The sequence below is a fragment of the Eptatretus burgeri genome, chromosome 16 (assembly GCF_056783735.1).
Source record: "Eptatretus burgeri isolate ZD-2024b chromosome 16, Ebu_testis_v1, whole genome shotgun sequence".
NCBI classification, from domain to species: domain Eukaryota; kingdom Metazoa; phylum Chordata; class Myxini; order Myxiniformes; family Myxinidae; genus Eptatretus; species Eptatretus burgeri.
This window is the reverse complement of record NC_140976.1, coordinates 47,190,858-47,213,625: the sequence shown is the minus strand read 5'-3', so window position 1 is coordinate 47,213,625 and position 22,768 is coordinate 47,190,858.

Genomic DNA, 22,768 nt, shown 5'->3' with positions numbered 1-22,768 from the left:
AGGCTGAGGAGAGCGCGGAGCGAGGAGGCCGAGGAGAGCGCGAGCGAGGAGGCCGAGGAGAGCGCGGGAGGCCGAGGAGAGCGCGGAGCGAGGAGGCCGAGGAGAGCGCGGAGCGAGGAGGCCGAGGAGAGCGCGGAGCGAGGAGGCCGAGGAGAGCGCGGAGCGAGGAGGCCGAGGAGAGCGCGGAGCGAGGAGGCCGAGGAGAGCGCGGAGCGAGGAGGCCGAGGAGAGCGCGGAGCGAGGAGGCCGAGGAGAGCGCGGAGGCCGAGGAGAGCGCGGAGGCCGAGGGGAGTGCGGAGGCCAAGGAGAGCGCGGAGCGAGGAGGCCGAGGAGAGCGCGGATCGAGGAGGCCGAGGAGAGCGCGGATCGAGGAGGCCGAGGAGAGGGCGGAGCGAGGAGGCCGAGGAGAGCGCCGAGCGAGGAGGCCGAGGAGAGCGCCGAGCGAGGAGGCCGAGGAGAGCGCCGAGCGAGGAGGCCGAGGAGAGCGCCGAGCGAGGAGGCCGAGGAGAGCGCCGAGCGAGGAGGCCGAGGAGAGCATGGAGCGAGGAGGCCGAGGAGAGCGCGGAGCGAGGAGGCCGAGGAGAGCGCGGAGCGAGGAGGCCGAGGAGAGCGCGGAACGAGGAGGCCGAGGAGAGCGCGGAGCGAGCAGGCCGAGGAGAGCGCGGACCGAGGAGGCTGAGGAGAGCGCGGAGCGAGGAGAGCGCGGACCGAGGACAGCGCTGAGCGAGGAGGCCGAGGAGAGCATGGACCGAGGAGAGCGCGGATCGAGGAGGCCGAGGAGAGCGCCGAGCGAGGAGGCCGAGGAGAGCGCCGAGGGAGGGGGCCGAGGAGAGCGCCAAGCGAGGAGGCCGACGAGAGCGAGGAGGCCGAGGAGAGCGCCGAGCGAGGAGGCCGAGGAGAGCGCCGAGCGAGGAGGCCGAGGAGAGCGCCGAGCGAGGAGGCCGAGGAGAGCGCCGAGCGAGGAGGCCGAGGAGAGCGCCGAGCGAGGAGGCCGAGGAGAGCGCCGAGCGAGGAGGCCGAGGAGAGCGCCGAGCGAGGAGGCCGAGGAGAGCGCCGAGCGAGGAGGCCGAGGAGAGCGCCGAGCGAGGAGGCCGAGGAGAGCGCCGAGCGAGGAGGCCGAGGGGAGCGCCGAGCGAGGAGGCCGAGGAGAGCGCCGAGCGAGGAGGCCGAGGAGAGCGGTGATGGAAGAGGCCGAGCAGAGTGCGGAGTGAGGAGGCTGAGGAGAGCAGGGCACGAGGAGGCCAAGGAGAGCGTGGACTGAGGAGGCCGAGGAGAGTGGACAAAATATTACTGGAACTTGCAATAATCAGCTGAAAGAAATAACAACTGCCAGAATGTGCGAAATCTTCAAAGTACAGTTTATATTCTTTTTTCTCATCTTTTTGTGGATGTACATGAAGGATGCCGAGGTGAACGCGGACCGAGGAGGCCGAGGAGAGCGAGAACCGAGGAGAGCGAGAACCGAGGAGAGCGCGGACCGAGGAGAGCGCGGACGGAGGAGAGCACGGACCGAGGAGGCGGAGGAGAGCGCGGACCGAGGAAGCCGAGGAGAGCGCGGAGCGAGGAGGCCGAGGAGAGCGCGGAGCGAGGAGGCCGAGGAGAGCGCGGAGCGAGGAGGCCGAGGAGAGCGCGGAGCGAGGAGGCCGAGGAGAGCGCAGAGCGAGGAGAGAGGAGAGCGAGGAGGCCGAGGAGAGTGCGGAGCGAGGTTGCCGAGGAGAGGGCGGAACGAGGAGGCCGAGGCGAGCGCGGAGCGAGGAGGCCGAGGAGAGCGCGGACCGAGGAGGCCGAGGAGAGCGCGGACCGAGGGGGCCGAGGAGAGCGTGGAGCGAGGAGGCCGAGGAGAGCAAGGAGAGCGAGGAGGCCGAGGAGAGCGCGGATCGAGGAGGCCGAGGAGAGCGCGGAGCGAGGAGGCCGAGGAGAGCGCGGAGCGAGGAGGCCGAGGAGAGCGCGGAGCGAGGAGGCCGAGGAGAGCGCGGAGCGAGGAGGCCGAGGAGAGCGCGGAGCGAGGAGGCCGAGGAGAGCGCGGAGGCCAAGGAGAGCGCGGAGCGAGGAGGCCGAGGAGAGCGCAGAGCGAGGAGGTCGAGGAGAGCGCGGAGCGAGGAGGCCGAGGAGAGCGAGGAGCGAGGGGGCCGAGGAGAGCGCAGAGCGAGGAGGCCGAGGAGAGCGCGGAGCGAGGAGGCCGAGGAGAGCGCGGAACGAGGAGTCCGAGGAGAGCGCGGAACGAGGAGGCCGAGGAAAGCGGTGATGGAAGAGGCCGAGCAGAGTGCGGAGTGAGGAGGCTGAGGAGAGCAGGGCCCAAGGAGGCCAAGGAGAGCGTGGACTGAGGAGGCCGAGGAGAGTGGACAAAATATTACTGGAACTTGCAATAATCAGCTGAAAGAAATAGCAACTGCCAGAATGTGCGAAAACTTCAAAGTAAAGTTTATATTCTTTTTTCTCATCTTTTTATGGATGTACATGAAGGATGCCGAGGTGAACGCGGACTGAGGAGACCGAGGAGAGCGAGAACCGAGGAGGCCGAGGAGAGCGAGAACCGAGGAGGCCGACGAGAGCGAGAACCGAGGAGGCCGAGGAGAGCGAGAACCGAGGAGGCCGAGGAGAGCGAGAACCGAGGAGGCCGAGGAGAGCGAGAACCGAGGAGGCCGAGGAGAGCGAGAACCGAGGAGGCCGAGGAGAGCGAGAACCCAGGAGGCCGAGGAGAGCGCGGACCGAGGAGGCCGAGGAGAGCGCGGACCGAGGAGGCCGAGGAGAGCGCGGACGGAGGAGAACACGGACCGAGGAGGCCGAGGAGAGCGCGGAGCGAGGAGGCCGAGGAGAGCGCGGAGCGAGGAGGCCGAGGAGAGCGCGGAGCGAGGAGGCCGAGGAGAGCGCGGAGCGAGGAGGCCGAGGAGAGCGCGGAGCGAGGAGGCCGAGGAGAGCGCGGAGGCCGAGGAGAGCGCGGAGCGAGGAGGCCGAGGAGAGCGCGGAGGCCGAGGAGAGCGCGGAGCGAGGAGGCCGAGGAGAGCGCGGAGCGAGGAGGCCGAGGAGAGCGCGGAGCGAGGAGGCCGAGGAGAGCGCGGAGCGAGGAGGCCGAGGAGAGCGCGGAGCGAGGAGGCCGAGGAGAGCGCGGAGCGAGGAGGCCGAGGAGAGCGCGGAGCGAGGAGGCCGAGGAGAGCGCGGAGCGAGGAGGCCGAGGAGAGCGCGGAGCGAGGAGGCCGAGGATAGCGCGGAGCGAGGAGGCCGAGGAGAGCACGGAGCGAGGAGAGCGCGGAGCGAGAAGAGCGCGGAGCGAGGAGGCCGAGGAGAGCACGGAGCGAGGAGAGCGTGGAGCGAGGAGGCCGAGGAGAGCGCGGATCGAGGAGGCCGAGGAGAGCGCGGATCGAGGAGGCCGAGGAGAGCGCGGATCGAGGAGGCCGAGGAGAGCGCGGATCGAGGAGGCCGAGGAGAGCGCGGAGCGAGGAGGCCGAGGAGAGCGCGGAGCGAGGAGGCCGAGGAGAGCGCGGAGCGAGGAGGCCGAGGAGAGCGCGGAGCGAGGAGGCCGAGGAGAGCGCGGAACGAGGAGGCCGAGGAAAGCGGTGATGGAAGAGGCCGAGCAGAGTGCGGAGTGAGGAGGCTGAGGAGAGCAGGGCCCAAGGAGGCCAAGGAGAGCGTGGACTGAGGAGGCCGAGGAGAGTGGACAAAATATTACTGGAACTTGCAATAATCAGCTGAAAGAAATAGCAACTGCCAGAATGTGCGAAAACTTCAAAGTAAAGTTTATATTCTTTTTTCTCATCTTTTTATGGATGTACATGAAGGATGCCGAGGTGAACGCGGACTGAGGAGACCGAGGAGAGCGAGAACCGAGGAGGCCGAGGAGAGCGAGAACCGAGGAGGCCGACGAGAGCGAGAACCGAGGAGGCCGAGGAGAGCGAGAACCGAGGAGGCCGAGGAGAGCGAGAACCGAGGAGGCCGAGGAGAGCGAGAACCGAGGAGGCCGAGGAGAGCGAGAACCGAGGAGGCCGAGGAGAGCGAGAACCCAGGAGGCCGAGGAGAGCGCGGACCGAGGAGGCCGAGGAGAGCGCGGACGGAGGAGAACACGGACCGAGGAGGCCGAGGAGAGCGCGGAGCGAGGAGGCCGAGGAGAGCGCGGAGCGAGGAGGCCGAGGAGAGCGCGGAGCGAGGAGGCCGAGGAGAGCGCGGAGCGAGGAGGCCGAGGAGAGCGCGGAGCGAGGAGGCCGAGGAGAGCGCGGACCGAGGAGGCCGAGGAGAGCGCGGAGGCCGAGGAGAGCGCGGAGGCCGAGGAGAGCGCGGAGCGAGGAGGCCGAGGGGAGCGCGGATCGAGGAGGCCGAGGGGAGCGCGGAGCGAGGAGGCCGAGGAGAGCGCGGAGCGAGGAGGCCGAGGAGAGCGCGGAGGGCGAGGAGAGCGTGGAGCGAGGAGGCCGAGGGGAGCGGAGCGAGGAGGCCGAGGAGAGCGCGGAGCGAGGAGGCCGAGGAGAGCGCGGAGCGAGGAGGCCGAGGAGAGCGCGGAGCGAGGAGGCCGAGGAGAGCGCGGAGCGAGGAGGCCGAGGAGAGCGCGGAGCGAGGAGGCCGAGGAGAGCGCGGAGCGAGGAGGCCGAGGAGAGCGCGGAGCGAGGAGGCCGAGGAGAGCGGAGCGAGAGGAGGCCGAGGAGAGCGCGGAGCGAGGAGGCCGAGGAGAGCGCGGGAGCGAGGAGAGCGAGGAGAGCGAGGAGGCCGAGGAGAGCGCGGAGCGAGGAGGCCGAGGAGAGCGCGGAGCGAGGAGGCCGAGGAGAGCGCGGAGCGAGGAGGCCGAGGAGAGCGCGGAGCGAGGAGGCCGAGGAGAGCGCGGGAGCGAGGAGGCCGAGGAGAGCGCGAGCGAGGAGGCCGAGGAGAGCGCGGGAGCGAGGAGGCCGAGGAGAGCGCGGAGCGAGGAGGCCGAGGAGAGCGCGGAGCGAGGAGGCCGAGGAGAGCGCCGAGCGAGGAGGCCGAGGAGAGCGCGGATCGAGGAAGCCGAGGAGAGCGCGAGCGAGGAGGCCGAGGAGAGCGCGGAGCGAGGAGGCCGAGGAGAGCGCGGAGCGAGGAGGCCGAGGAGAGCGCGGGAGCGAGGAGGCCGAGGAGAGCGCGGGAGCGAGGAGGCCGAGGAGAGCTGAGCGAGGAGGCAGAGGAGAGCGCGGAGCGAGGAGGCCGAGGAGAGCGCAGAGCGAGGAGGCCGAGGAGAGCGCGGATCGAGGAGGCCGAGGAGAGCTGGAGCGAGGAGGCCGAGGCGAGCGCGGGTCGAGGAGGCCGAGGAGAGCGCCGAGCGAGGAGGCCGAGGAGAGCGCCGAGGCCGAGCGAGGAGGCCGAGGAGAGCGCCGAGCGAGGAGGCCGAGGAGAGCGCCGAGCGAGGAGGCCGAGGAGAGCGCGGAGCGAGGAGGCCGAGGAGAGCGCCGAGCGAGGAGGCCGAGGAGAGCGCGGAGCGAGGAGGCCGAGGAGAGCGCGGAGCGAGGAGGCCGAGGAGAGCGCGGAGCGAGGAGGCCGAGGAGAGCGCGGAGCGAGGAGGCCGAGGAGAGCGCGGAGCGAGGAGGCCGAGGAGAGCGCGGAGCGAGGAGGCCGAGGAGAGCGCGGAGCGAGGAGGCCGAGGAGAGCGCGGAGCGAGGAGGCCGAGGAGAGCGCGGAGCGAGGAGGCCGAGGAGAGCGCGGAGCGAGGAGGCCGAGGAGAGCGCGGAGCGAGGAGGCCGAGGAGAGCGCGAAGCGAGGAGGCCGAGGAGAGCGCGGATCGAGGAGGCCGAGGAGAGCGCGGATCGAGGAGGCCGAGGAGAGCGCGGATCGAGGAGGCCGAGGAGAGGGCGGAGCGAGGAGGCCGAGGAGAGCGCCGAGCGAGGAGGCCGAGGAGAGGGAGGAGGCCGAGGAGAGCGCGAGCGAGGAGGCCGAGGAGAGCGAGGAGGCCGAGGAGAGCTGAGCGAGGAGGCCGAGGAGAGCGCGGGAGCGAGGAGGCCGAGGAGAGCGCGAGCGAGGAGGCCGAGGAGAGCGCGGACGCGAGGAGGCCGAGGAGAGCGCGGGAGCGAGGAGGCCGAGGAGAGCGCGGAGCGAGGAGGCCGAGGAGAGCGCGGAGCGAGGAGGCCGAGGAGAGCGCGGAGCGAGGAGGCCGAGGAGAGCGCGGAGCGAGGAGGCCGAGGAGAGCGCGGAGCGAGGAGGCCGAGGAGAGCGCGGAGGCCGAGGAGAGCGCGGAGCGAGGAGGCCGAGGAGAGCGCGGAGCGAGGAGGCCGAGGAGAGCGCGGAGCGAGGAGGCCGAGGAGAGCGCGGAGGCCGAGGAGAGCGTGGAGCGAGGAGGCCGAGGGGAGCGCGGATCGAGGAGGCCGAGGGGAGCGCGGAGCGAGGAGGCCGAGGAGAGCGCGGAGCGAGGAGGCCGAGGAGAGCGAGAACCGAGGAGGCCGAGGAGAGCGCGGAGCGAGGAGGCCGAGGAGAGCGAGAGCGAGGAGGCCGAGGAGAGCGAGAACCGAGGAGGCCGAGGAGAGCGCGGACCGAGGAGGCCGAGGAGAGCGAGAGCGAGGAGGCCGAGGAGAGCGCGCGAGGAGGCCGAGGAGAGCGCGGAGCGAGGAGGCCGAGGAGAGCGCGGGAGCGAGGAGGCCGAGGAGAGCGCGGACCGAGGAGGCCGAGGAGAGCGCGGACCGAGGAGGCCGAGGAGAGCGCGGAGCGAGGAGGCCGAGGAGAGCGCGGAGCGAGGAGGCCGAGGAGAGCGCGGAGCGAGGAGGCCGAGGAGAGCGCGGAGCGAGGAGGCCGAAGAGAGCGCGGAGCGAGGAGGCCGAGGAGAGCGCGGAGCGAGGAGAGCGCAAAGCGAGGAGAGCGCGGAGCGAGGAGGCCGAGGAGAGCGCGGAGCGAGGAGGCCAAGGAGAGCGCGGAGCGAGGAGGCCGAGGAGAGCGCGGAGCGAGGAGGCCGAGGAGAGCGAGGAGCGAGGAGGCCGAGGAGAGCGCGGAGCGAGGAGGCCGAGGAGAGCGCAGAGCGAGGAGGCCGAGGAGAGCGCGGAGCGAGGAGGCCGAGGAGAGCGCAGAGCGAGGAGGCCGAGGAGAGCGCGGAGGCCGAGGAGAGCGCGGATCGAGGAGGCCGAGGAGAGCGCGGAGCGAGGAGGCCGAGGAGAGCGCAGACCGAGGAGAGCGCGGATCGAGGAGGCCGAGGAGAGCGCGGATCGAGGAGGAGCGCGGAGCGAGGGGGCCGAGGAGAGCGGAGCGAGGAGGCCGAGGAGAGCGCGGAGCGAGGAGGCCGAGGAGAGCGCGGAGCGAGGAGGCCGAGGAGAGCGCGGAGCGAGGAGGCCGAGGAGAGCGCGGAGCGAGGAGGCCGAGGAGAGCGCGGAGCGAGGAGGCCGAGGAGAGCGCGGAGCGAGGAGGCCGAGGAGAGCGCGGAGCGAGGAGGCCGAGGAGAGCGCGGAGCGAGGAGGCCGAGGAGAGCGCGGAGCGAGGAGGCCGAGGAGAGCGCGGAGCGAGGAGGCCGAGGAGAGCGCGGAGCGAGGAGGCCGAGGAGAGCGCGGAGCGAGGAGGCCGAGGAGAGCGCGGAGCGAGGAGGCCGAGGAGAGCGCGGATCGAGGAGGCCGAGGAGAGCGCGGATCGAGGAGGCCGAGGAGAGGGCGGAGCGAGGAGGCCGAGGAGAGCGCCGAGCGAGGAGGCCGAGGAGAGCGCCGAGCGAGGAGGCCGAGGAGAGCGCCGAGCGAGGAGGCCGAGGAGAGCGCCGAGCGAGGAGGCCGAGGAGAGCGCCGAGCGAGGAGGCCGAGGAGAGCGCCGAGCGAGGAGGCCGAGGAGAGCGAGGAGGCCGAGGAGAGCGCGGAGCGAGGAGGCCGAGGAGAGCGCGGAGCGAGGAGGCCGAGGAGAGCGCGGAGCGAGGAGGCCGAGGAGAGCGCGGACCAAGGAGAGCGCGGAGCGAGGAGGCCGAGGAGAGCACGGAGCGAGGAGGCCGAGGAGAGCGCGGAGCGAGGAGGCCGAGGAGAGCGCGGAGCGAGGAGGCCGAGGAGAGCGCGGAGCGGCCGAGTAGAGCGCCGAGCGAGCAGGCCGAGGAGAGCGAGAACCCAGGAGGCCGAGGAGAGCGCGGAGCGAGGAGGCCGAGGAGAGCGCGGAGCGAGGAGGCCGAGGAGAGCGCGGAGCGAGGAGGCCGAGGAGAGCGCGGAGCGAGGAGGCCGAGGAGAGCGCGGAGCGAGGAGGCCGAGGAGAGCGCGGAGCGAGGAGGCCGAGGAGAGCGCGGAGCGAGGAGGCCGAGGAGAGCGCGGAGCGAGGAGGCCGAGGAGAGCGCGGAGCGAGGAGGCCGAGGAGAGCGCCGAGCGAGGAGGCCGAGGAGAGCGCCGAGCGAGGAGGCCGAGGAGAGCGCGGAGCGAGGAGGCCGAGGAGAGCGCGGAGCGAGGAGGCCGAGGAGAGCGCGGAGCGAGGAGGCCGAGGAGAGCGCGGATTGAGGAGGCCGAGGAGAGCGCGGATCGAGGAGGCCGAGGAGAGCGCGGAGCGAGGAGGCCGAGGAGAGCGCGGAGCGAGGAGGCCGAGGAGAGCGCGGAGCGAGGAGGCCGAGGAGAGCGCGGAGCGAGGAGGCCGAGGAGAGCGCGGAGCGAGGAGGCCGAGGAGAGCGCCGAGCGAGGAGGCCGAGGAGAGCGCGGAGCGAGGAGGCCGAGGAGAGCGCGGATCGAGGAGGCCGAGGAGAGCGCGGATCGAGGAGGCCGAGGAGAGCACGGATCGAGGAGGCCGAGGAGAGCGCGGAGCGAGGAGGCCGAGGAGAGCGAGGAGCGAGGGGGCCGAGGAGAGCGCAGAGCGAGGAGGCCGAGGAGAGCGCGGAGGCCAACGAGAGCGCGGAGCGAGGAGGCCGAGGAGAGCACGGAGCGAGGAGGCCGAGGAGAGCGCGGAGCGAGGAGGCCGAGGAGAGCGAGGAGCGAGGGGGCCGAGGAGAGCGCAGAGCGAGGAGGCCGAGGAGAGCGCGGAGCGAGGAGGCCGAGGAGAGCGCGGAGCGAGGAGGCCGAGGAGAGCGCGGAGCGAGGAGGCCGAGGGGAGCGCGGAGCGAGGAGGCCGAGGAGAGCGCGGAGCGAGGAGGCCGAGGAGAGCGCGGAGCGAGGAGGCCGAGGAGAGCGAGAAGCGAGGAGGCCGAGCAGAGCGCGGAGCGAGGAGGCCGAGGAGAGCGCGGAGCGAGGAGGCCGAGGAGAGTGCGGAACGAGGAGTCGGAGGAGAGCGCGGAACGAGGAGGCCGAGGAGAGCAGAGCGAGGAGGCCGAGGAGAGCGAGAGCGAGGAGGCCGAGGAGAGCCGAGCGAGGAGGCCGAGGAGAGCGAGCGAGGAGGCCGAGGAGAGCGCGGAGCGAGGAGGCCGAGGAGAGCGGAGCGAGGAGGCCGAGGAGAGCGCGGAGCGAGGAGGCCGAGGAGAGCGCGGGAGCGAGGAGGCCGAGGAGAGCGCGGCGCGAGGAGGCCGAGGAGAGCGCGGAGCGAGGAGGCCGAGGAGAGAGCGGAGCGAGGAGGCCGAGGAGAGCGCGGAGCGAGGAGGCCGAGGAGAGCGCGGAGCGAGGAGGCCGAGGAGAGCGCGAGCGAGGAGGCCGAGGAGAGCGCGGGAGCGAGGAGGCCGAGGAGAGCGCGGAGCGAGGAGGCCGAGGAGAGCGCGGATCGAGGAGGCCGAGGAGAGCGCGGAGCGAGGAGGCCGAGGAGAGCGCGAGCGAGGAGGCCGAGGAGAGCGGACGAGGAGGCCGAGGAGAGCGCGAGGAGGCCGAGGAGAGCGAGCGAGAGGCCGAGGAGCGCAGAGCGAGGAGGCCGAGGAGAGCGCGGAGGCCGAGGAGAGCGCGGAGCGAGGAGGCCGAGGAGAGCGCGGAGCGAGGAGGCCGAGGAGAGCGCGGAGCGAGGAGGCCGAGGAGAGCGCGGAGGCCGAGGAGAGCGCGGAGGCCGAGGAGAGCGCGGAGGCCGAGGAGAGCGCGGAGCGAGGAGGCCGAGGGGAGCGCCGAGCGAGGAGGCCGAGGAGAGCACGGAGCGAGGAGGCCGAGGAGAGCGCGGACCGAGGAGAGCGCGGATCGAGGAGGCCGAGGAGAGCGAGGAGGCCGAGGAGGCCGAGCGAGAGGAGGCCGAGGAGAGCGCGAGGAGGCCGAGGAGGCGAGGAGGCCGAGGAGAGCGCGGATCGAGGAGGCCGAGGAGAGCGCGAGCGAGGAGGCCGAGGAGCGCGAGGAGGCCGAGGAGAGCGCGGAGCGAGGAGGCCGAGGAGAGCCCGGAGCGAGGAGGCCGAGGAGAGCGCGGAGCGAGGAGGCCGAGGATAGCGCGGGAGCGAGGAGGCCGAGGAGAGCGAGAACCGAGGAGGCCGAGGAGAGCGAGAACCCAGGAGGCCGAGGAGAGCGCGGAGCGAGGAGGCCGAGGAGAGCGCGGAGCGAGGAGGCCGAGGGGAGCGCGGATCGAGGAGGCCGAGGGGAGCGCGGAGCGAGGAGGCCGAGGAGAGCGCGGAGCGAGGAGGCCGAGGAGAGCGCGGAGCGAGGAGGCCGAGGAGAGCGCGGAGCGAGGAGGCCGAGGAGAGCGCGGAGCGAGGAGGCCGAGGAGAGCGCGGAGCGAGGAGGCCGAGGAGAGCGCGGAGCGAGGAGGCCGAGGAGAGCGCGGAGCGAGGAGGCCGAGGAGAGCGCGGAGAGCGAGGAGGCCGAGGAGAGCGCGGAGCGAGGAGGCCGAGGAGAGCGCGGAGCGAGGAGGCCGAGGAGAGCGCGGAGCGAGGAGGCCGAGGAGAGCGCGGAGCGAGGAGGCCGAGGAGAGCGCGGAGCGAGGAGGCCGAGGAGAGCGGGGAGCGAGGAGGCCGAGGAGAGCGCGGAGCGAGGAGGCCGAGGAGAGCGCGGAGCGAGGAGGCCGAGGAGAGCGCGGAGCGAGGAGGCCGAGGAGAGCGCGGAGCGAGGAGGCCGAGGAGAGCGCGGAGCGAGGAGGCCGAGGAGAGCGCGGAGCGAGGAGGCCGAGGAGAGCGGACCGAGGAGGCCGAGGAGAGCGCGGAGCGAGGAGGCCGAGGAGAGCGCGGAGCGAGGAGGCCGAGGAGAGCGCGGAGCGAGGAGGGCGAGGAGAGCGCGGAGCGAGGAGGCCGAGGAGAGCCCGGAGCGAGGAGGCCGAGGAGAGCGCGGAGCGAGGAGGCCGAGGAGAGCGCGGAGCGAGGAGGCCGAGGAGAGCGCGGAGCGAGGAGGCCGAGGAGAGCGCGGAGCGAGGAGGCCGAGGAGAGCATGGAGCGAGGAGGCCGAGGAGTGCGCGGAGCGAGGAGGCCGAGGAGAGCGCGGAGCGAGGAGGCCGAGGAGAGCGCGGAGCGAGGAGGCCGAGGAGAGCGCGGAGCGAGGAGGCCGAGGAGAGCGCGGAGCGAGGAGGCCGAGGAGAGCGCGGAGCGAGGAGGCCGAGGAGAGCGCGGAGCGAGGAGGCCGAGGAGAGCGCGAGCGAGGAGGCCGAGGAGAGCGCGGAGCGAGGAGGCCGAGGAGAGCGGAGCGAGGAGGCCGAGGAGAGAGCGGAGCGAGGAGGCCGAGGAGAGCGCCGAGCGATGAGGCCGAGGAGAGCGCGGAGCGAGGAGGCCGAGGAGAGCGCGGAGCGAGGAGGCCGAGGAGAGCGCGGAGCGAGGAGGCCGAGGAGAGCGCGGAGGCCGAGGTGAGCGAGGAGGCCGAGGAGAGCGTGGAGCGAGGAGGCCGAGGAGAGCGCGGATCGAGGAGGCCGAGGAGAGGGCGGAGCGAGGAGGCCGAGGAGAGCGCGGATCGAGGAGGCCGAGGAGAGCGCCGAGCGAGGAGGCCGAGGCGAGCGCCGAGCGAGGGGGCCGAGGAGAGCGCCGAGCGAGGAGGCCTAGGAGAGCGCCGAGCGAGGAGGCCGAGGAGAGCGCCGAGCGAGGAGGCCGAGGAGAGCGCCGAGCGAGGAGGCCGAGGAGAGCGCGGAGCGAGGAGGCCGAGGAGAGCGCGGAGCGAGGAGGCCGAGGAGAGCGCGGAGCGAGGAGGCCGAGGAGAGCGCGGAGCGAGGAGGCCGAGGAGAGCGCGGAGCGAGGAGGCCGAGGAGAGCGCGAAGCGAGGAGGCCGAGGTGAGCGCGGAGCGAGGAGGCCGAGGAGAGCGCGAGGAGGCCGACGAGAGCGAGGACGAGGAGGCCGAGGAGAGCATGGACCGAGGAGAGCGCAGATCGAGGAGGCCGAGGAGAGCGCAGAGCGAGGAGGCCGAGGAGAGCGCCGAGCGAGGAGGCCGAGGAGAGCGCGGATCGAGGAGGCCGAGGAGAGGGCGGAGCGAGGAGGCCGAGGAGAGCGCCGAGCGAGGAGGCCGAGGAGAGCGCCGAGCGAGGAGGCCGAGGAGAGCGCCGAGCGAGGAGGCCGAGGAGAGCGCCGAGCGAGGAGGCCGAGGAGAGCGCCGAGCGAGGAGGCCGAGGAGAGCGCGGAGCGAGGAGGCCGAGGAGAGCGCGGAGCGAGGAGGCCGAGGAGAGCGCGGAGCGAGGAGGCCGAGGAGAGCGCGGAGCGAGGAGGCCGAGGAGAGCGCGGAGCGAGGAGGCCGAGGAGAGCGCGGAGCGAGGAGGCCGAGGAGAGCGCGGAGCGAGGAGGCCGAGGAGAGCGTGGAGCGAGGAGGCCGAGGAGAGCGCGGAGCGAGGAGGCCGAGGAGAGCGCGGAGCGAGGAGGCCGAGGAGAGCGCGGAGCGAGGAGGCCGAGGAGAGCGCGGAGCGAGGAGGCCGAGGAGAGCGAGGAGGCCGAGGAGAGCGCGGAGCGAGGAGGCCGAGGAGAGCGCGGAGCGAGGAGGCCGAGGAGAGCGCGGAGCGAGGAGGCCGAGGAGAGCGCGAAGCGAGGAGGCCGAGGAGAGCGCGAGCGAGGAGGCCGAGGAGAGCGCGGAGCGAGGAGGAGGAGGAGAGCGCGGAGCGAGGAGGCCGAGGAGAGCGCGGAGCGAGGAGGCCGAGGAGAGCGCGGAGCGAGGAGGCCGAGGAGAGCGCGGAGCGAGGAGGCCGAGGAGAGCGCGGAGGCCGAGGAGAGCGCGGAGCGAGGAGGCCGAGGAGAGCGCGGAGCGAGGAGGCCGAGGAGAGCGCGGAGCGAGGAGGCCGAGGAGAGCGCGGAGCGAGGAGGCCGAGGAGAGCGCGGAGCGAGGAGGCCGAGGAGAGCGCGGAGCGAGGAGGCCGAGGAGAGCGCGGAGCGAGGAGGCCGAGGAGAGCGAGAGCGAGGAGGCCGAGGAGAGCGCGGAGCGAGGAGGCCGAGGAGAGCGCGGAGCGAGGAGGCCGAGGAGAGCGCGGAGCGAGGAGGCCGAGGAGAGCGCGGAGCGAGGAGGCCGAGGAGAGCGCGGAGCGAGGAGGCCGAGGAGAGCGCGTAGCGAGGAGGCCGAGGAGAGCGCGGAGCGAGGAGGCCGAGGAGAGCGCGGAGCGAGGAGGCCGAGGAGAGCGCGGAGCGAGGAGGCCGAGGAGAGCGCGAGCGAGGAGGCCGAGGAGAGCGCGGGAGCGAGGAGGCCGAGGAGAGCGCGGAGCGAGGAGGCCGAGGAGAGCGCGGAGCGAGGAGGCCGAGGAGAGCGCGGAGCGAGGAGGCCGAGGAGAGCGCGGAGCGAGGAGGCCGAGGAGAGCGCGTAGCGAGGAGGCCGAGGAGAGCGCGGATCGAGTAGGCCGAGGGGAGCGCGGATCGAGGAGGCCGAGGAGAGCGCGGATCGAGGAGGCCGAGGAGAGCGCCGAGCTAGGAGGCCGAGGAGAGCGCCAAGCGAGGAGGCCGAGGAGAGCGCCGAGCGAGGAGGCCGAGGAGAGCGCCGAGCGAGGAGGCCGAGGAGAGTGCGGAGCGAGGAGGCCAAGGAGAGCGCGGAGCGAGGACGCCCAGCAGAGCGCGGAGCGAGGAGGCCGAGCGAGGAGAGCGCGGGAGCGAGGAGGCCGAGGAGAGCGCGAGCGAGGAGGCTGAGGAGAGCCCGGAGCGAGGAGGCCGAGGAGAGCGCGGAGCGAGGAGGCCGAGGAGAGCGCGGAGCGAGGAGGCCGAGGAGAGCGCGGAGCGAGGAGGCCGAGGAGAGCGGAGCGGGGAGGACGAGGAGAGCGCGGAGAGCGGAGGCCGAGAGGAGCGCGGAGCGGGGGGGCCGAGGAGACCGAGGAGGCTGAGGAGAGCGCGGACCGAGGAGGCCGAGGAGAGCGCGGAGCGAGGAGGCCGAGGAGAGCGCGGAGCGAGGAGGCCGAGGAGAGCGCAGAGGCCGAGGAGAGCGCGGAGCGAGGGGAGCGCGGATCGAGGAGGCCGAGGGGAGCGCGGAGCGAGGAGGCCGAGGAGAGCGCGGAGCGAGGAGGCCGAGGAGAGCGCGGAGCGAGGAGGCTGAGGAGAGCGCGGAGCGAGGAGGCCGAGGAGAGCGCGGAGCGAGGAGGCGGAGGAGAGCGCGGAGCGAGGAGGCCGAGGAGAGCGCGGAGCGAGGAGGCCGAGGAGAGCGCGGAGCGAGGAGGCCGAGGAGAGCGCGGAGCGAGGAGGCCGAGGAGAGCGCGGAGCGAGGAGGCCGAGGAGAGCCGAGCGAGGAGGCCGAGGAGAGCGCGGATCGAGGAGGCCGAGGAGAGCGCGGATCGAGGAGGCCGAGGAGAGGGCGGAGCGAGGGGGCCGAGGAGAGCGCGGAGCGAGGAGGCCGAGGAGAGCGCCGGGCGAGGAGACGTAGGAGTGCGCGGAGCGAGGAGGCCGAGGAGGAGAGCGCGGAGCGAGGAGGCCGAGGAGAGCGCGGGAGCGAGGAGGCCGAGGAGAGCGCGGAGCAAGGAGGCCGAGGAGAGCGTGGAGCGAGGAGGCCGAGGAGAGCGCAGAGCGAGGAGGCCAAGGAGAGCGCGGAGCGAGGAGGCCGAGGAGAGCGCGAGCGAGGGAGGCCGAGGAGAGCGCGGAGCGAGGAGGCCGAGGAGAGCAGAGCGAGGAGGCCGAGGAGAGCGCGGAGCGAGGAGGCCGAGGAGAGCCGAGCGAGGAGGCCGAGGAGAGCGCGGAGCGAGGAGGCCGAGGAGAGCGCGGGAGCGAGGAGGCCGAGGAGAGCGCGGAGCGAGGAGGCCGAGGAGAGCGCGGAGCGAGGAGGCCGAGGAGAGCGCGGAGCGAGGAGGCCGAGGAGAGCGCGGAGCGAGGAGGCCGAGGAGAGCGGAGCGAGGAGGCCGAGGAGAGCGCGAGCGAGGAGGCCGAGGAGAGCGCGGAGCGAGGAGGCCGAGGAGAGCGCGGAGCGAGGAGGCCGAGGAGAGCGCGGGAGCGAGGAGGCCGAGGAGAGCGCGGAGCGAGGAGGCCGAGGAGAGCGCGGAGCGAGGAGGCCGAGGAGAGCGCGAGAGGAGAGCCGAGGAGGCCGAGGAGAGCGCGAGCGAGGAGGCCGAGGAGAGCGCGATCGAGAGGCCGAGGAGAGCGCGAGCGAGGAGGCCGAGGAGAGCGCGGAGCGAGGAGGCCGAGGAGAGCGCGGAGCGAGGAGGCCGAGGAGAGCGCGGAGCGAGGAGGCCGAGGAGAGGGCGGAGCGAGGAGGCCGAGGAGAGCGCCGAGCGAGGAGGCCGAGGAGAGCGCAGAGCGAGGAGGCCGAGGAGAGCGCGGAGCGAGGAGGCCGAGGAGAGCGCGGAGGCCAAGGAGAGCGCGGAGCGAGGAGGCCGAGGAGAGCGTGGAGCGAGGAGGCCGAGGAGAGCGCGGATCGAGGAGGCCGAGGAGAGGGCGGAGCGAGGAGGCCGAGGAGAGCGCCGAGCGAGGAGGCCGAGGAGAGCGCCGAGCGAGGAGGCCGAGGAGAGCGCGGAGCGAGGAGGCCGAGGAGAGCGCCGAGCGAGGAGGCCGAGGAGAGCGCCGAGCGAGGAGGCCGAGGAGAGCGCCGAGCGAGGAGGCCGAGGAGAGCGCGGAGCGAGGAGGCCGAGGAGAGCGAGAACCGAGGAGGCCGAGGAGAGCGGAGCGAGGAGGCCGAGGAGAGCGCGGACCGAGGGGGCCGAGGAGAGCGCGGAGCGAGGAGGCCGAGGAGAGCGAGGAAGCCGAGGAGAGCGCGGAGCGAGGAGGCCGAGGAGAGCGCGGAGCGAGGAGGCCGAGGAGAGCGCGGAGGCCGAGGAGAGCGCGGAGCGAGGAGGCCGAGGAGAGCGCGGAGCGAGGAGGCCGAGGAGAGCGCGGAGCGAGGAGGCCGAGGAGAGCGCGGAGGCCGAGGAGAGCGCGGAGCGAGGAGGCCGAGGAGAGCGCGGAGCGAGGAGGCCGAGGAGAGCGCGGAGCGAGGAGGCCGAGGAGAGCGCGGAGGCCGAGGAGAGCGCGGAGCGAGGAGGCCGAGGAGAGCGCGGAGCGAGGAGGCCGAGGAGAGCGCGGAGCGAGGAGGCCGAGGAGAGCGCGGAGCGAGGAGGCCGAGGAGAGCGCGGAGGCCGAGGAGAGCGCGGAGCGAGGAGGCCGAGGAGAGCGCGGAGCGAGGAGGCCGAGGGGAGCGCGGAGCGAGGAGGCCGAGGAGAGCCCGGAGCGAGGAGGCCGAGGAGAGCGCGGAGCGAGGAGGCCGAGGAGAGCGCGGAGCGAGGAGGCCGAGGAGAGCGCGGAGCGAGGAGGCCGAGGAGAGCGCGGAGCGAGGAGGCCGAGGAGAGCGCGGAGCGAGGAGGCCGAGGAGAGCGCGGAGCGAGGAGGCCGAGGAGAGCGCGGAGCGAGGAGGCCGAGGAGAGCGCGGAGCGAGGAGGCCGAGGAGAGCGCGGAGCGAGGAGGCCGAGGAGAGCGCGGAGCGAGGAGGCCGAGGAGAGCGCGGAGCGAGGAGAGCGCGGACCAAGGAGAGCGCGGAGCGAGGAGGCCGAGGGGAGCGCGGATCGAGGAGGCCGAGGGGAGCGCGGAGCGAGGAGGCCGAGGAGAGCGCGGAGCGAGGAGGCCGAGGAGAGCGCGGAGCGAGGAGGCCGAGGAGAGCGCGGAGCGAGGAGGCCGAGGAGAGCGCGGAGCGAGGAGGCCGAGGAGAGCGCGGAGCGAGGAGGCCGAGGAGAGCGCGGAGCGAGGAGGCCGAGGAGAGCGCGGAGCGAGGAGGCCGAGGAGAGCGCGGAGCGAGGAGGCCGAGGAGAGCGCGGACCAAGGAGAGCGCGGAGCGAGGAGGCCGAGGAGAGCGCGGACCGAGGAGAGTGCGGATCGAGGAGGCCGAGGAGAGCGCGGATCGAGGTGGCCGAGGAGAGCGCGGATCGAGGAGGCCGAGGAGAGCGCGGAGCGAGGAGAGCGCGGAGCGAGGAGGCCGAGGAGAGCGCGGATCGAGGAGGCCGAGGAGAGCGCGGATCGAGGAGGCCGAGGAGAGCGCGGATCGAGGAGGCCGAGGAGAGCGCGGAGCGAGGAGGCCGAGGAGAGCGCGGAGCGAGGAGGCCGAGGAGAGGGCGGAGCGAGGAGGCCGAGGAGAGCGCGGAGCGAGGAGGCCGAGGAGAGCGCGGAGCGAGGAGGCCGAGGAGAGCGCGGAGCGAGGAGGCCGAGGAGAGCGAGGAGGCCGAGGAGAGCGCGGAGCGAGGAGGCCGAGGAGAGCGCGGAGCGAGGAGGCCGAGGAGAGCGCGGAGCGAGGAGGCCGAGGGGAGCGCGGAGCGAGGAGGCCGAGGAGAGCACGGAGCGAGGAGTCCGAGGAGAGCGCGGAGCGAGGAGGCTGAGGAGAGCGCGGAGCGAGGAGGCCGAGGAGAGCCCGGAGCGAGGAGGCCGAGGAGAGCGCGGAGCGAGGAGGCCGAGGAGAGCGCGGAGCGAGGAGGCCGAGGAGAGCGCGGAGCGAGGAGGCCGAGGAGAGCGCGGAGCGAGGAGGCCGAGGAGAGCGCGGAGCGAGGAGGCCGAGGAGAGCGCGGAGCGAGGAGGCCGAGGAGAGCGCGGATCGAGGAGGCCGAGGAGAGCGCGGAGCGAGGAGGCCGAGGAGAGCGCGGAGCGAGGAGGCCGAGGAGAGCGCGGAGCGAGGAGGCCGAGGAGAGCCCGGAGCGAGGAGGCCGAGGAGAGCGCGGAGCGAGGAGGCCGAGGAGAGCGCGGAGCGAGGAGGCCGAGGAGAGCGCGGAGCGAGGAGGCCGAGGAGAGCGCGGAGCGAGGAGGCCGAGGAGAGCGCGGAGCGAGGAGGCCGAGGAGAGCGCGGAGCGAGGAGGCCGAGGAGAGCGGGGAGGGAGGAGGCCGAGGAGAGAGCGGGGCGAGGAGGCCGAGGAGAGCGCGGAGCGAGGAGGCCGAGGAGAGCGCGGAGCGAGGAGGCCGAGGAGAGCGTGGAGCGAGGAGGCCGAGGAGAGCGCGGAGCGAGGAGGCCTAGGAGAGCGCCGAGCGAGGAGGCCGAGGAGAGCGTGGAGCGAGGAGGCCGAGGAGAGGGCGGAGCGAGGAGGCCGAGGAGAGCGCGGATCGAGGAGGCCGAGGAGAGGGCGGAACGAGGAGGCCGAGGAGAGCGCGGAGGCCGAGGAGAGCGCGGATCGAGGAGGCCGAGGAGAGCGCGGATCGAGGAGGCCGAGGAGAGGGCGGAGCGAGGAGGCCGAGGAGAGCGCCGAGCGAGGAGGCCGAGGAGAGCGCGGAGCGAGGAGGCCGAGGAGAGCGCGGAGCGAGGAGGCCGAGGAGAGCGCGGAGCGAGGAGGCCGAGGAGAGCGCGGAGCGAGGAGGCCGAGGAGAGCGCGGAGCGAGGAGGCCGAGGAGAGCGCGGAGCGAGGAGGCCGAGGAGAGCGCGAGCGAGGAGAGGAGGCCGAGGAGAGCGGGGAAGGAGGAGGCCGAGGAGAGCGCGGAGCGAGGAGGCCGAGGAGAGCGCGGAGCGAGGAGGCCGAGGAGAGCGCCGAGCGAGGAGGCCGAGGAGAGCGCCGAGCGAGCGAGGAGGCCGAGGAGAGCGCCGAGCGAGGAGAGGAGGCCGAGGAGAGCGAGGAGAGCGAGGAGGCCGAGGAGAGCGCCGAGCGAGGAGGCCGAGGAGAGCGAGGAGGCCGAGGAGAGCGCGGAGCGAGGAGGCCGAGGAGAGCGCGGAGCGAGGAGGCCGAGGAGAGCGCGGAGCGAGGAGGCCGAGGAGAGCGCGGACCAAGGAGAGCGCGGAGCGAGGAGGCCGAGGAGAGCGCGGATCGACGTGGCCGAGGAGAGCGGGGAGGGAGGAGGCTGAGGAGAGCATGGAGGGAGGAGGCGGAGGAGAGCGCGGAGCGAGGAGGCCGAGGAGAGCGCGGATCGAGGAGGCCGAGGAGAGCGCGGAGCGAGGAGGCCGAGGAGAGCGCGGAGCGAGGAGGCCGAGGAGAGGGCGGACGCAGGAGGCCGAGGAGAGCGCGGACGAGCGAGGAGGCCGAGGAGAGCGCGGAGCGAGGAGGCCGAGGAGAGGGCGGAGCGAGGAGGCCGAGGAGAGCGCGAGCGAGGAGGCCGAGGAGAGCGCGAGCGAGGAGGCCGAGGAGAGCGCGGAGCGAGGAGGCCGAGGAGAGCGCGGGAGCGAGGAGGCCGAGGAGAGCGCGGAGCGAGGAGGCCGAGGAGAGCGCGGAGCGAGGAGGCCGAGGAGAGCGCGGAGCGAGGAGGCCGAGAAGAGAGCGCGGAGCGAGGGAGGCCGAGGAGAGCGCGGAGCGAGGAGGCCGAGGAGAGCCCCGAGCGAGGAGGCCGAGGAGAGCGGAGCGAGGAGGCCGAGGAGAGCGCGGAGCGAGGATGCCGAGGAGAGCGCGGAGCGAGGAGGCCGAGGAGAGCGCGGAGCGAGGAGGCCGAGGAGAGCGCAGAGCGAGGAGGCCGAGGAGAGCGCGGAGCGAGGAGGCCGAGGAGAGCGAGCGAGGAGGCCGAGGAGAGCGGAGCGAGGAGGCCGAGGAGAGCGCGGAGCGAGGAGGCCGAGGAGAGCGAGCGAGGAGGCCGAGGAGAGCGCGGAGCGAGGAGGCCGAGGAGAGCGGGGAGCGAGGAGGCCGAGGGGAGCGCGGAGCGAGGAGGCCGAGGAGAGCGCGGATCGAGGAGGCCGAGGAGAGCGCGGATCGAGGAGGCCGAGGAGAGCGCGGATCGAGGAGGCCGAGGAGAGCGCGGAGCGAGGAGGCCGAGGGGAGCGAGGAGGGCGAGGAGGGCGCGGAGCGAGGAGGCCGAGGGGAGCGCGGATCGAGGAGGCCGAGGAGAGCGCGGAGCGAGGAGGCCGAGGAGAGCGCGGAGCGAGGAGGCCGAGGAGAGCGCGGAGGCCGAGGAGAGCGTGGAGCGAGGAGGCCGAGGGGAGCGCGGATCGAGGAGGCCGAGGGGAGCGCGGAGCGAGGAGGCCGAGGAGAGCGCGGAGCGAGGAGGCCGAGGAGAGCGCGGAGCGAGGAGGCCGAGGGGAGCGCGGAGCGAGGAGGCCGAGGAGAGCGCGGAGCGAGGAGGCCGAGGAGAGCGCGGAGCGAGGAGGCCGAGGAGAGCGCGGAGCGAGGAGGCCGAGGAGAGCCCGGAGCGAGGAGGCCGAGGAGAGCGCGGAGCGAGGAGGCCGAGGAGAGCGCGGAGCGAGGAGGCCGAGGAGAGCGCGGAGCGAGGAGGCCGAGGAGAGCGCGGAGCGAGGAGGCCGAGGAGAGCGCGGAGCGAGGAGGCCGAGGAGAGCGCGGAGCGAGGAGGCCGAGGAGAGCCGAGCGAGGAGGCCGAGGAGAGCGCGGAGCGAGGAGGCCGAGGAGAGCGCGGAGCGAGGAGGCCGAGGAGAGCGCGAGCGAGGAGGCCGAGGAGAGCGCGGAGCGAGGAGGCCGAGGAGAGCGAGGAGGCGAGGAGAGCGAGCGAGGAGGCCGAGGAGAGCGAGCGAGGAGGCCGAGGAGAGCGTGAGCGAGGAGGCCGAGGAGAGCGCCGACCGAGGAGGCCGAGGAGAGCGCGGAGCGAGGAGGCCGAGGAGAGCGCGGAGCGAGGAGGCCGAGGAGAGCGCGGAGCGAGGAGGCCGAGGAGAGCGCGGAGCGAGGAGGCCGAGGAGAGCGCGGAGCGAGGAGGCCGAGGAGAGCGCGGAGCGAGGAGGCCGAGGAGAGCGCGGAGCGAGGAGGCCGAGGAGAGCGCGGATCGAGGAGGCCGAGGAGAGCGCGGAGCGAGGAGGCCGAGGAGAGCGCGGAGGCCGAGGAGAGCGCGGAGCGAGGAGGCCGAGGAGAGCGCCGAGCGAGGAGGCCGAGGAGAGCGCGGACCGAGGGGGCCGAGGAGAGCGCGGAGCGAGGAGGCCGAGGAGAGCGAGGAGGCCAAGGAGAGCGCGGAGCGAGGAGGCCGAGGAGAGCGCGGAGCGAGGAGGCCGAGGAGAGCGCGGAGCGAGGAGGCCGAGGAGAGCGCGGAGCGAGGAGGCCGAGGAGAGCGCGGAGCGAGGAGGCCGAGGAGAGCGCGGAGCGAGGAGGCCGAGGAGAGCGCGGAGCGAGGAGGCCGAGGAGAGCGCGGATCGAGGAGGCCGAGGAGAGCGCGGATCGAGGAGGCCGAGGAGAGGGCGGACGGAGGAGAGCACGGACCGAGGAGGCGGAGGAGAGCGCGGGCCGAGGAGAGCGCGGAGGCCGAGGAGAGCGCGGAGCGAGGAGGCCGAGGAGAGCGCGGAGCGAGGAGGCCGAGGAGAGCGCGGAGCGAGGAGGCCGAGGAGAGCGCGGAGCGAGGAGGCCGAGGAGAGCGCAGAGCGAGGAGGCCGAGGAGAGCGCGGAGGCCGAGGAGAGCGCGGATCGAGGAGGCCGAGGAGAGCGCGGAGCGAGGAGGCCGAGGAGAGCGCGGAGGCCGAGGAGAGCGAGGAGGCCGAGGGGAGCGCGGATCGAGGAGGCCGAGGAGAGCGCGGAGCGAGGAGGCCAAGGAGAGCGCAGAGCGAGGAGAGCAAGGAGCGAGGAGGCCGAGGAGAGCGAGGATGCCGAGGAGAGCGCGGAGCGAGGAGGCCGAGGAGAGCGCGGAGCGAGGAGGCCGAGGAGAGCGCGGAGCGAGGAGGCCGAGGAGAGCGCGGAGCGAGGAGGCCGAGGAGAGCGCGGAGCGAGGAGGCCGAGGAGAGCGCGGAGCGAGGAGGCCGAGGAGAGCGCGGAGCGAGGAGGCCGAGGAGAGCGGAGCGAGGAGGCCGAGGAGAGGAGCGAGAGCGAGGAGGCCGAGGAGAGCGCGGAGCGAGGAGGCCGAGGAGAGCGCGAGCGAGGAGGCCGAGGAGAGCGCGGAGCGAGGAGGCCGAGGAGAGCGCGAGCGAGGAGGCCGAGGAGAGCGCCGAGGAGGCCGAGGAGAGCGCGAGCGAGGAGCGAGGAGAGCGCGAGGAGCGAGGAGGCCGAGGAGAGCGTGGATCGAGGAGGCCGAGGAGAGCGAGGAGGCCGAGGAGAGCGCGGAGCGAGGAGGCCGAGGAGAGCGCGAGCGAGGAGGCCGAGGAGAGCGAGGGACGAGGAGGCCGAGGAGAGCGCGGAGCGAGGAGGCCGAGGAGAGCGCGGAGCGAGGAGGCCGAGGAGAGCGCCGAGCGAGGAGGCCGAGGAGAGCGAGCGAGGAGGCCGAGGAGAGCGGAGCGAGGAGGCCGAGGAGAGCGCGGAGCGAGGAGGCCGAGGAGAGCGCGAGGAGGCCGAGGAGAGCGCGAGCGAGGAGGCCGAGGAGAGCGCGAGCGAGGAGGCCGAGGAGAGCGCGAGCGAGGAGGCCGAGGAGAGCGCGAGCGAGGAGGCCGAGGAGAGCGGAGCGAGGAGGCCGAGGAGAGCGCGGAGCGAGGAGGCCGAGGAGAGCGCGGGAGCGAGGAGGCCGAGGAGAGCGCGGAGCGAGGAGGCCGAGGAGAGCGCGGAGCGAGGAGAGGAGGCCGAGGAGAGCGCGGAGCGAGGAGGCCGAGGAGAGCGCGGAGCGAGGAGGCCGAGGAGAGCGCGGAGCGAGGAGGCCGAGGAGAGCGGAGCGAGGAGGCCGAGGAGAGCGCGGAGCGAGGAGGCCGAGCAGAGCGCAGAGCGAGGAGGCCGAGGAGAGCGCGGAGCGAGGAGGCCGATGAGAGCGCGGAGCGAGGAGGCCGAGGAGAGCGCGAGCGAGGAGGCCGAGGAGAGCGCGAGCGAGGAGGCCGAGGAGAGCGCGGAGCGAGGAGGCCGAGGAGAGCGCAGAGCGAGGAGGCCGAGGAGAGCGCGGAGCGAGGAGGCCGAGGAGAGCGCGGAGCGAGGAGGCCGAGGAGAGCGCGGATCGAGGAGGCCGAG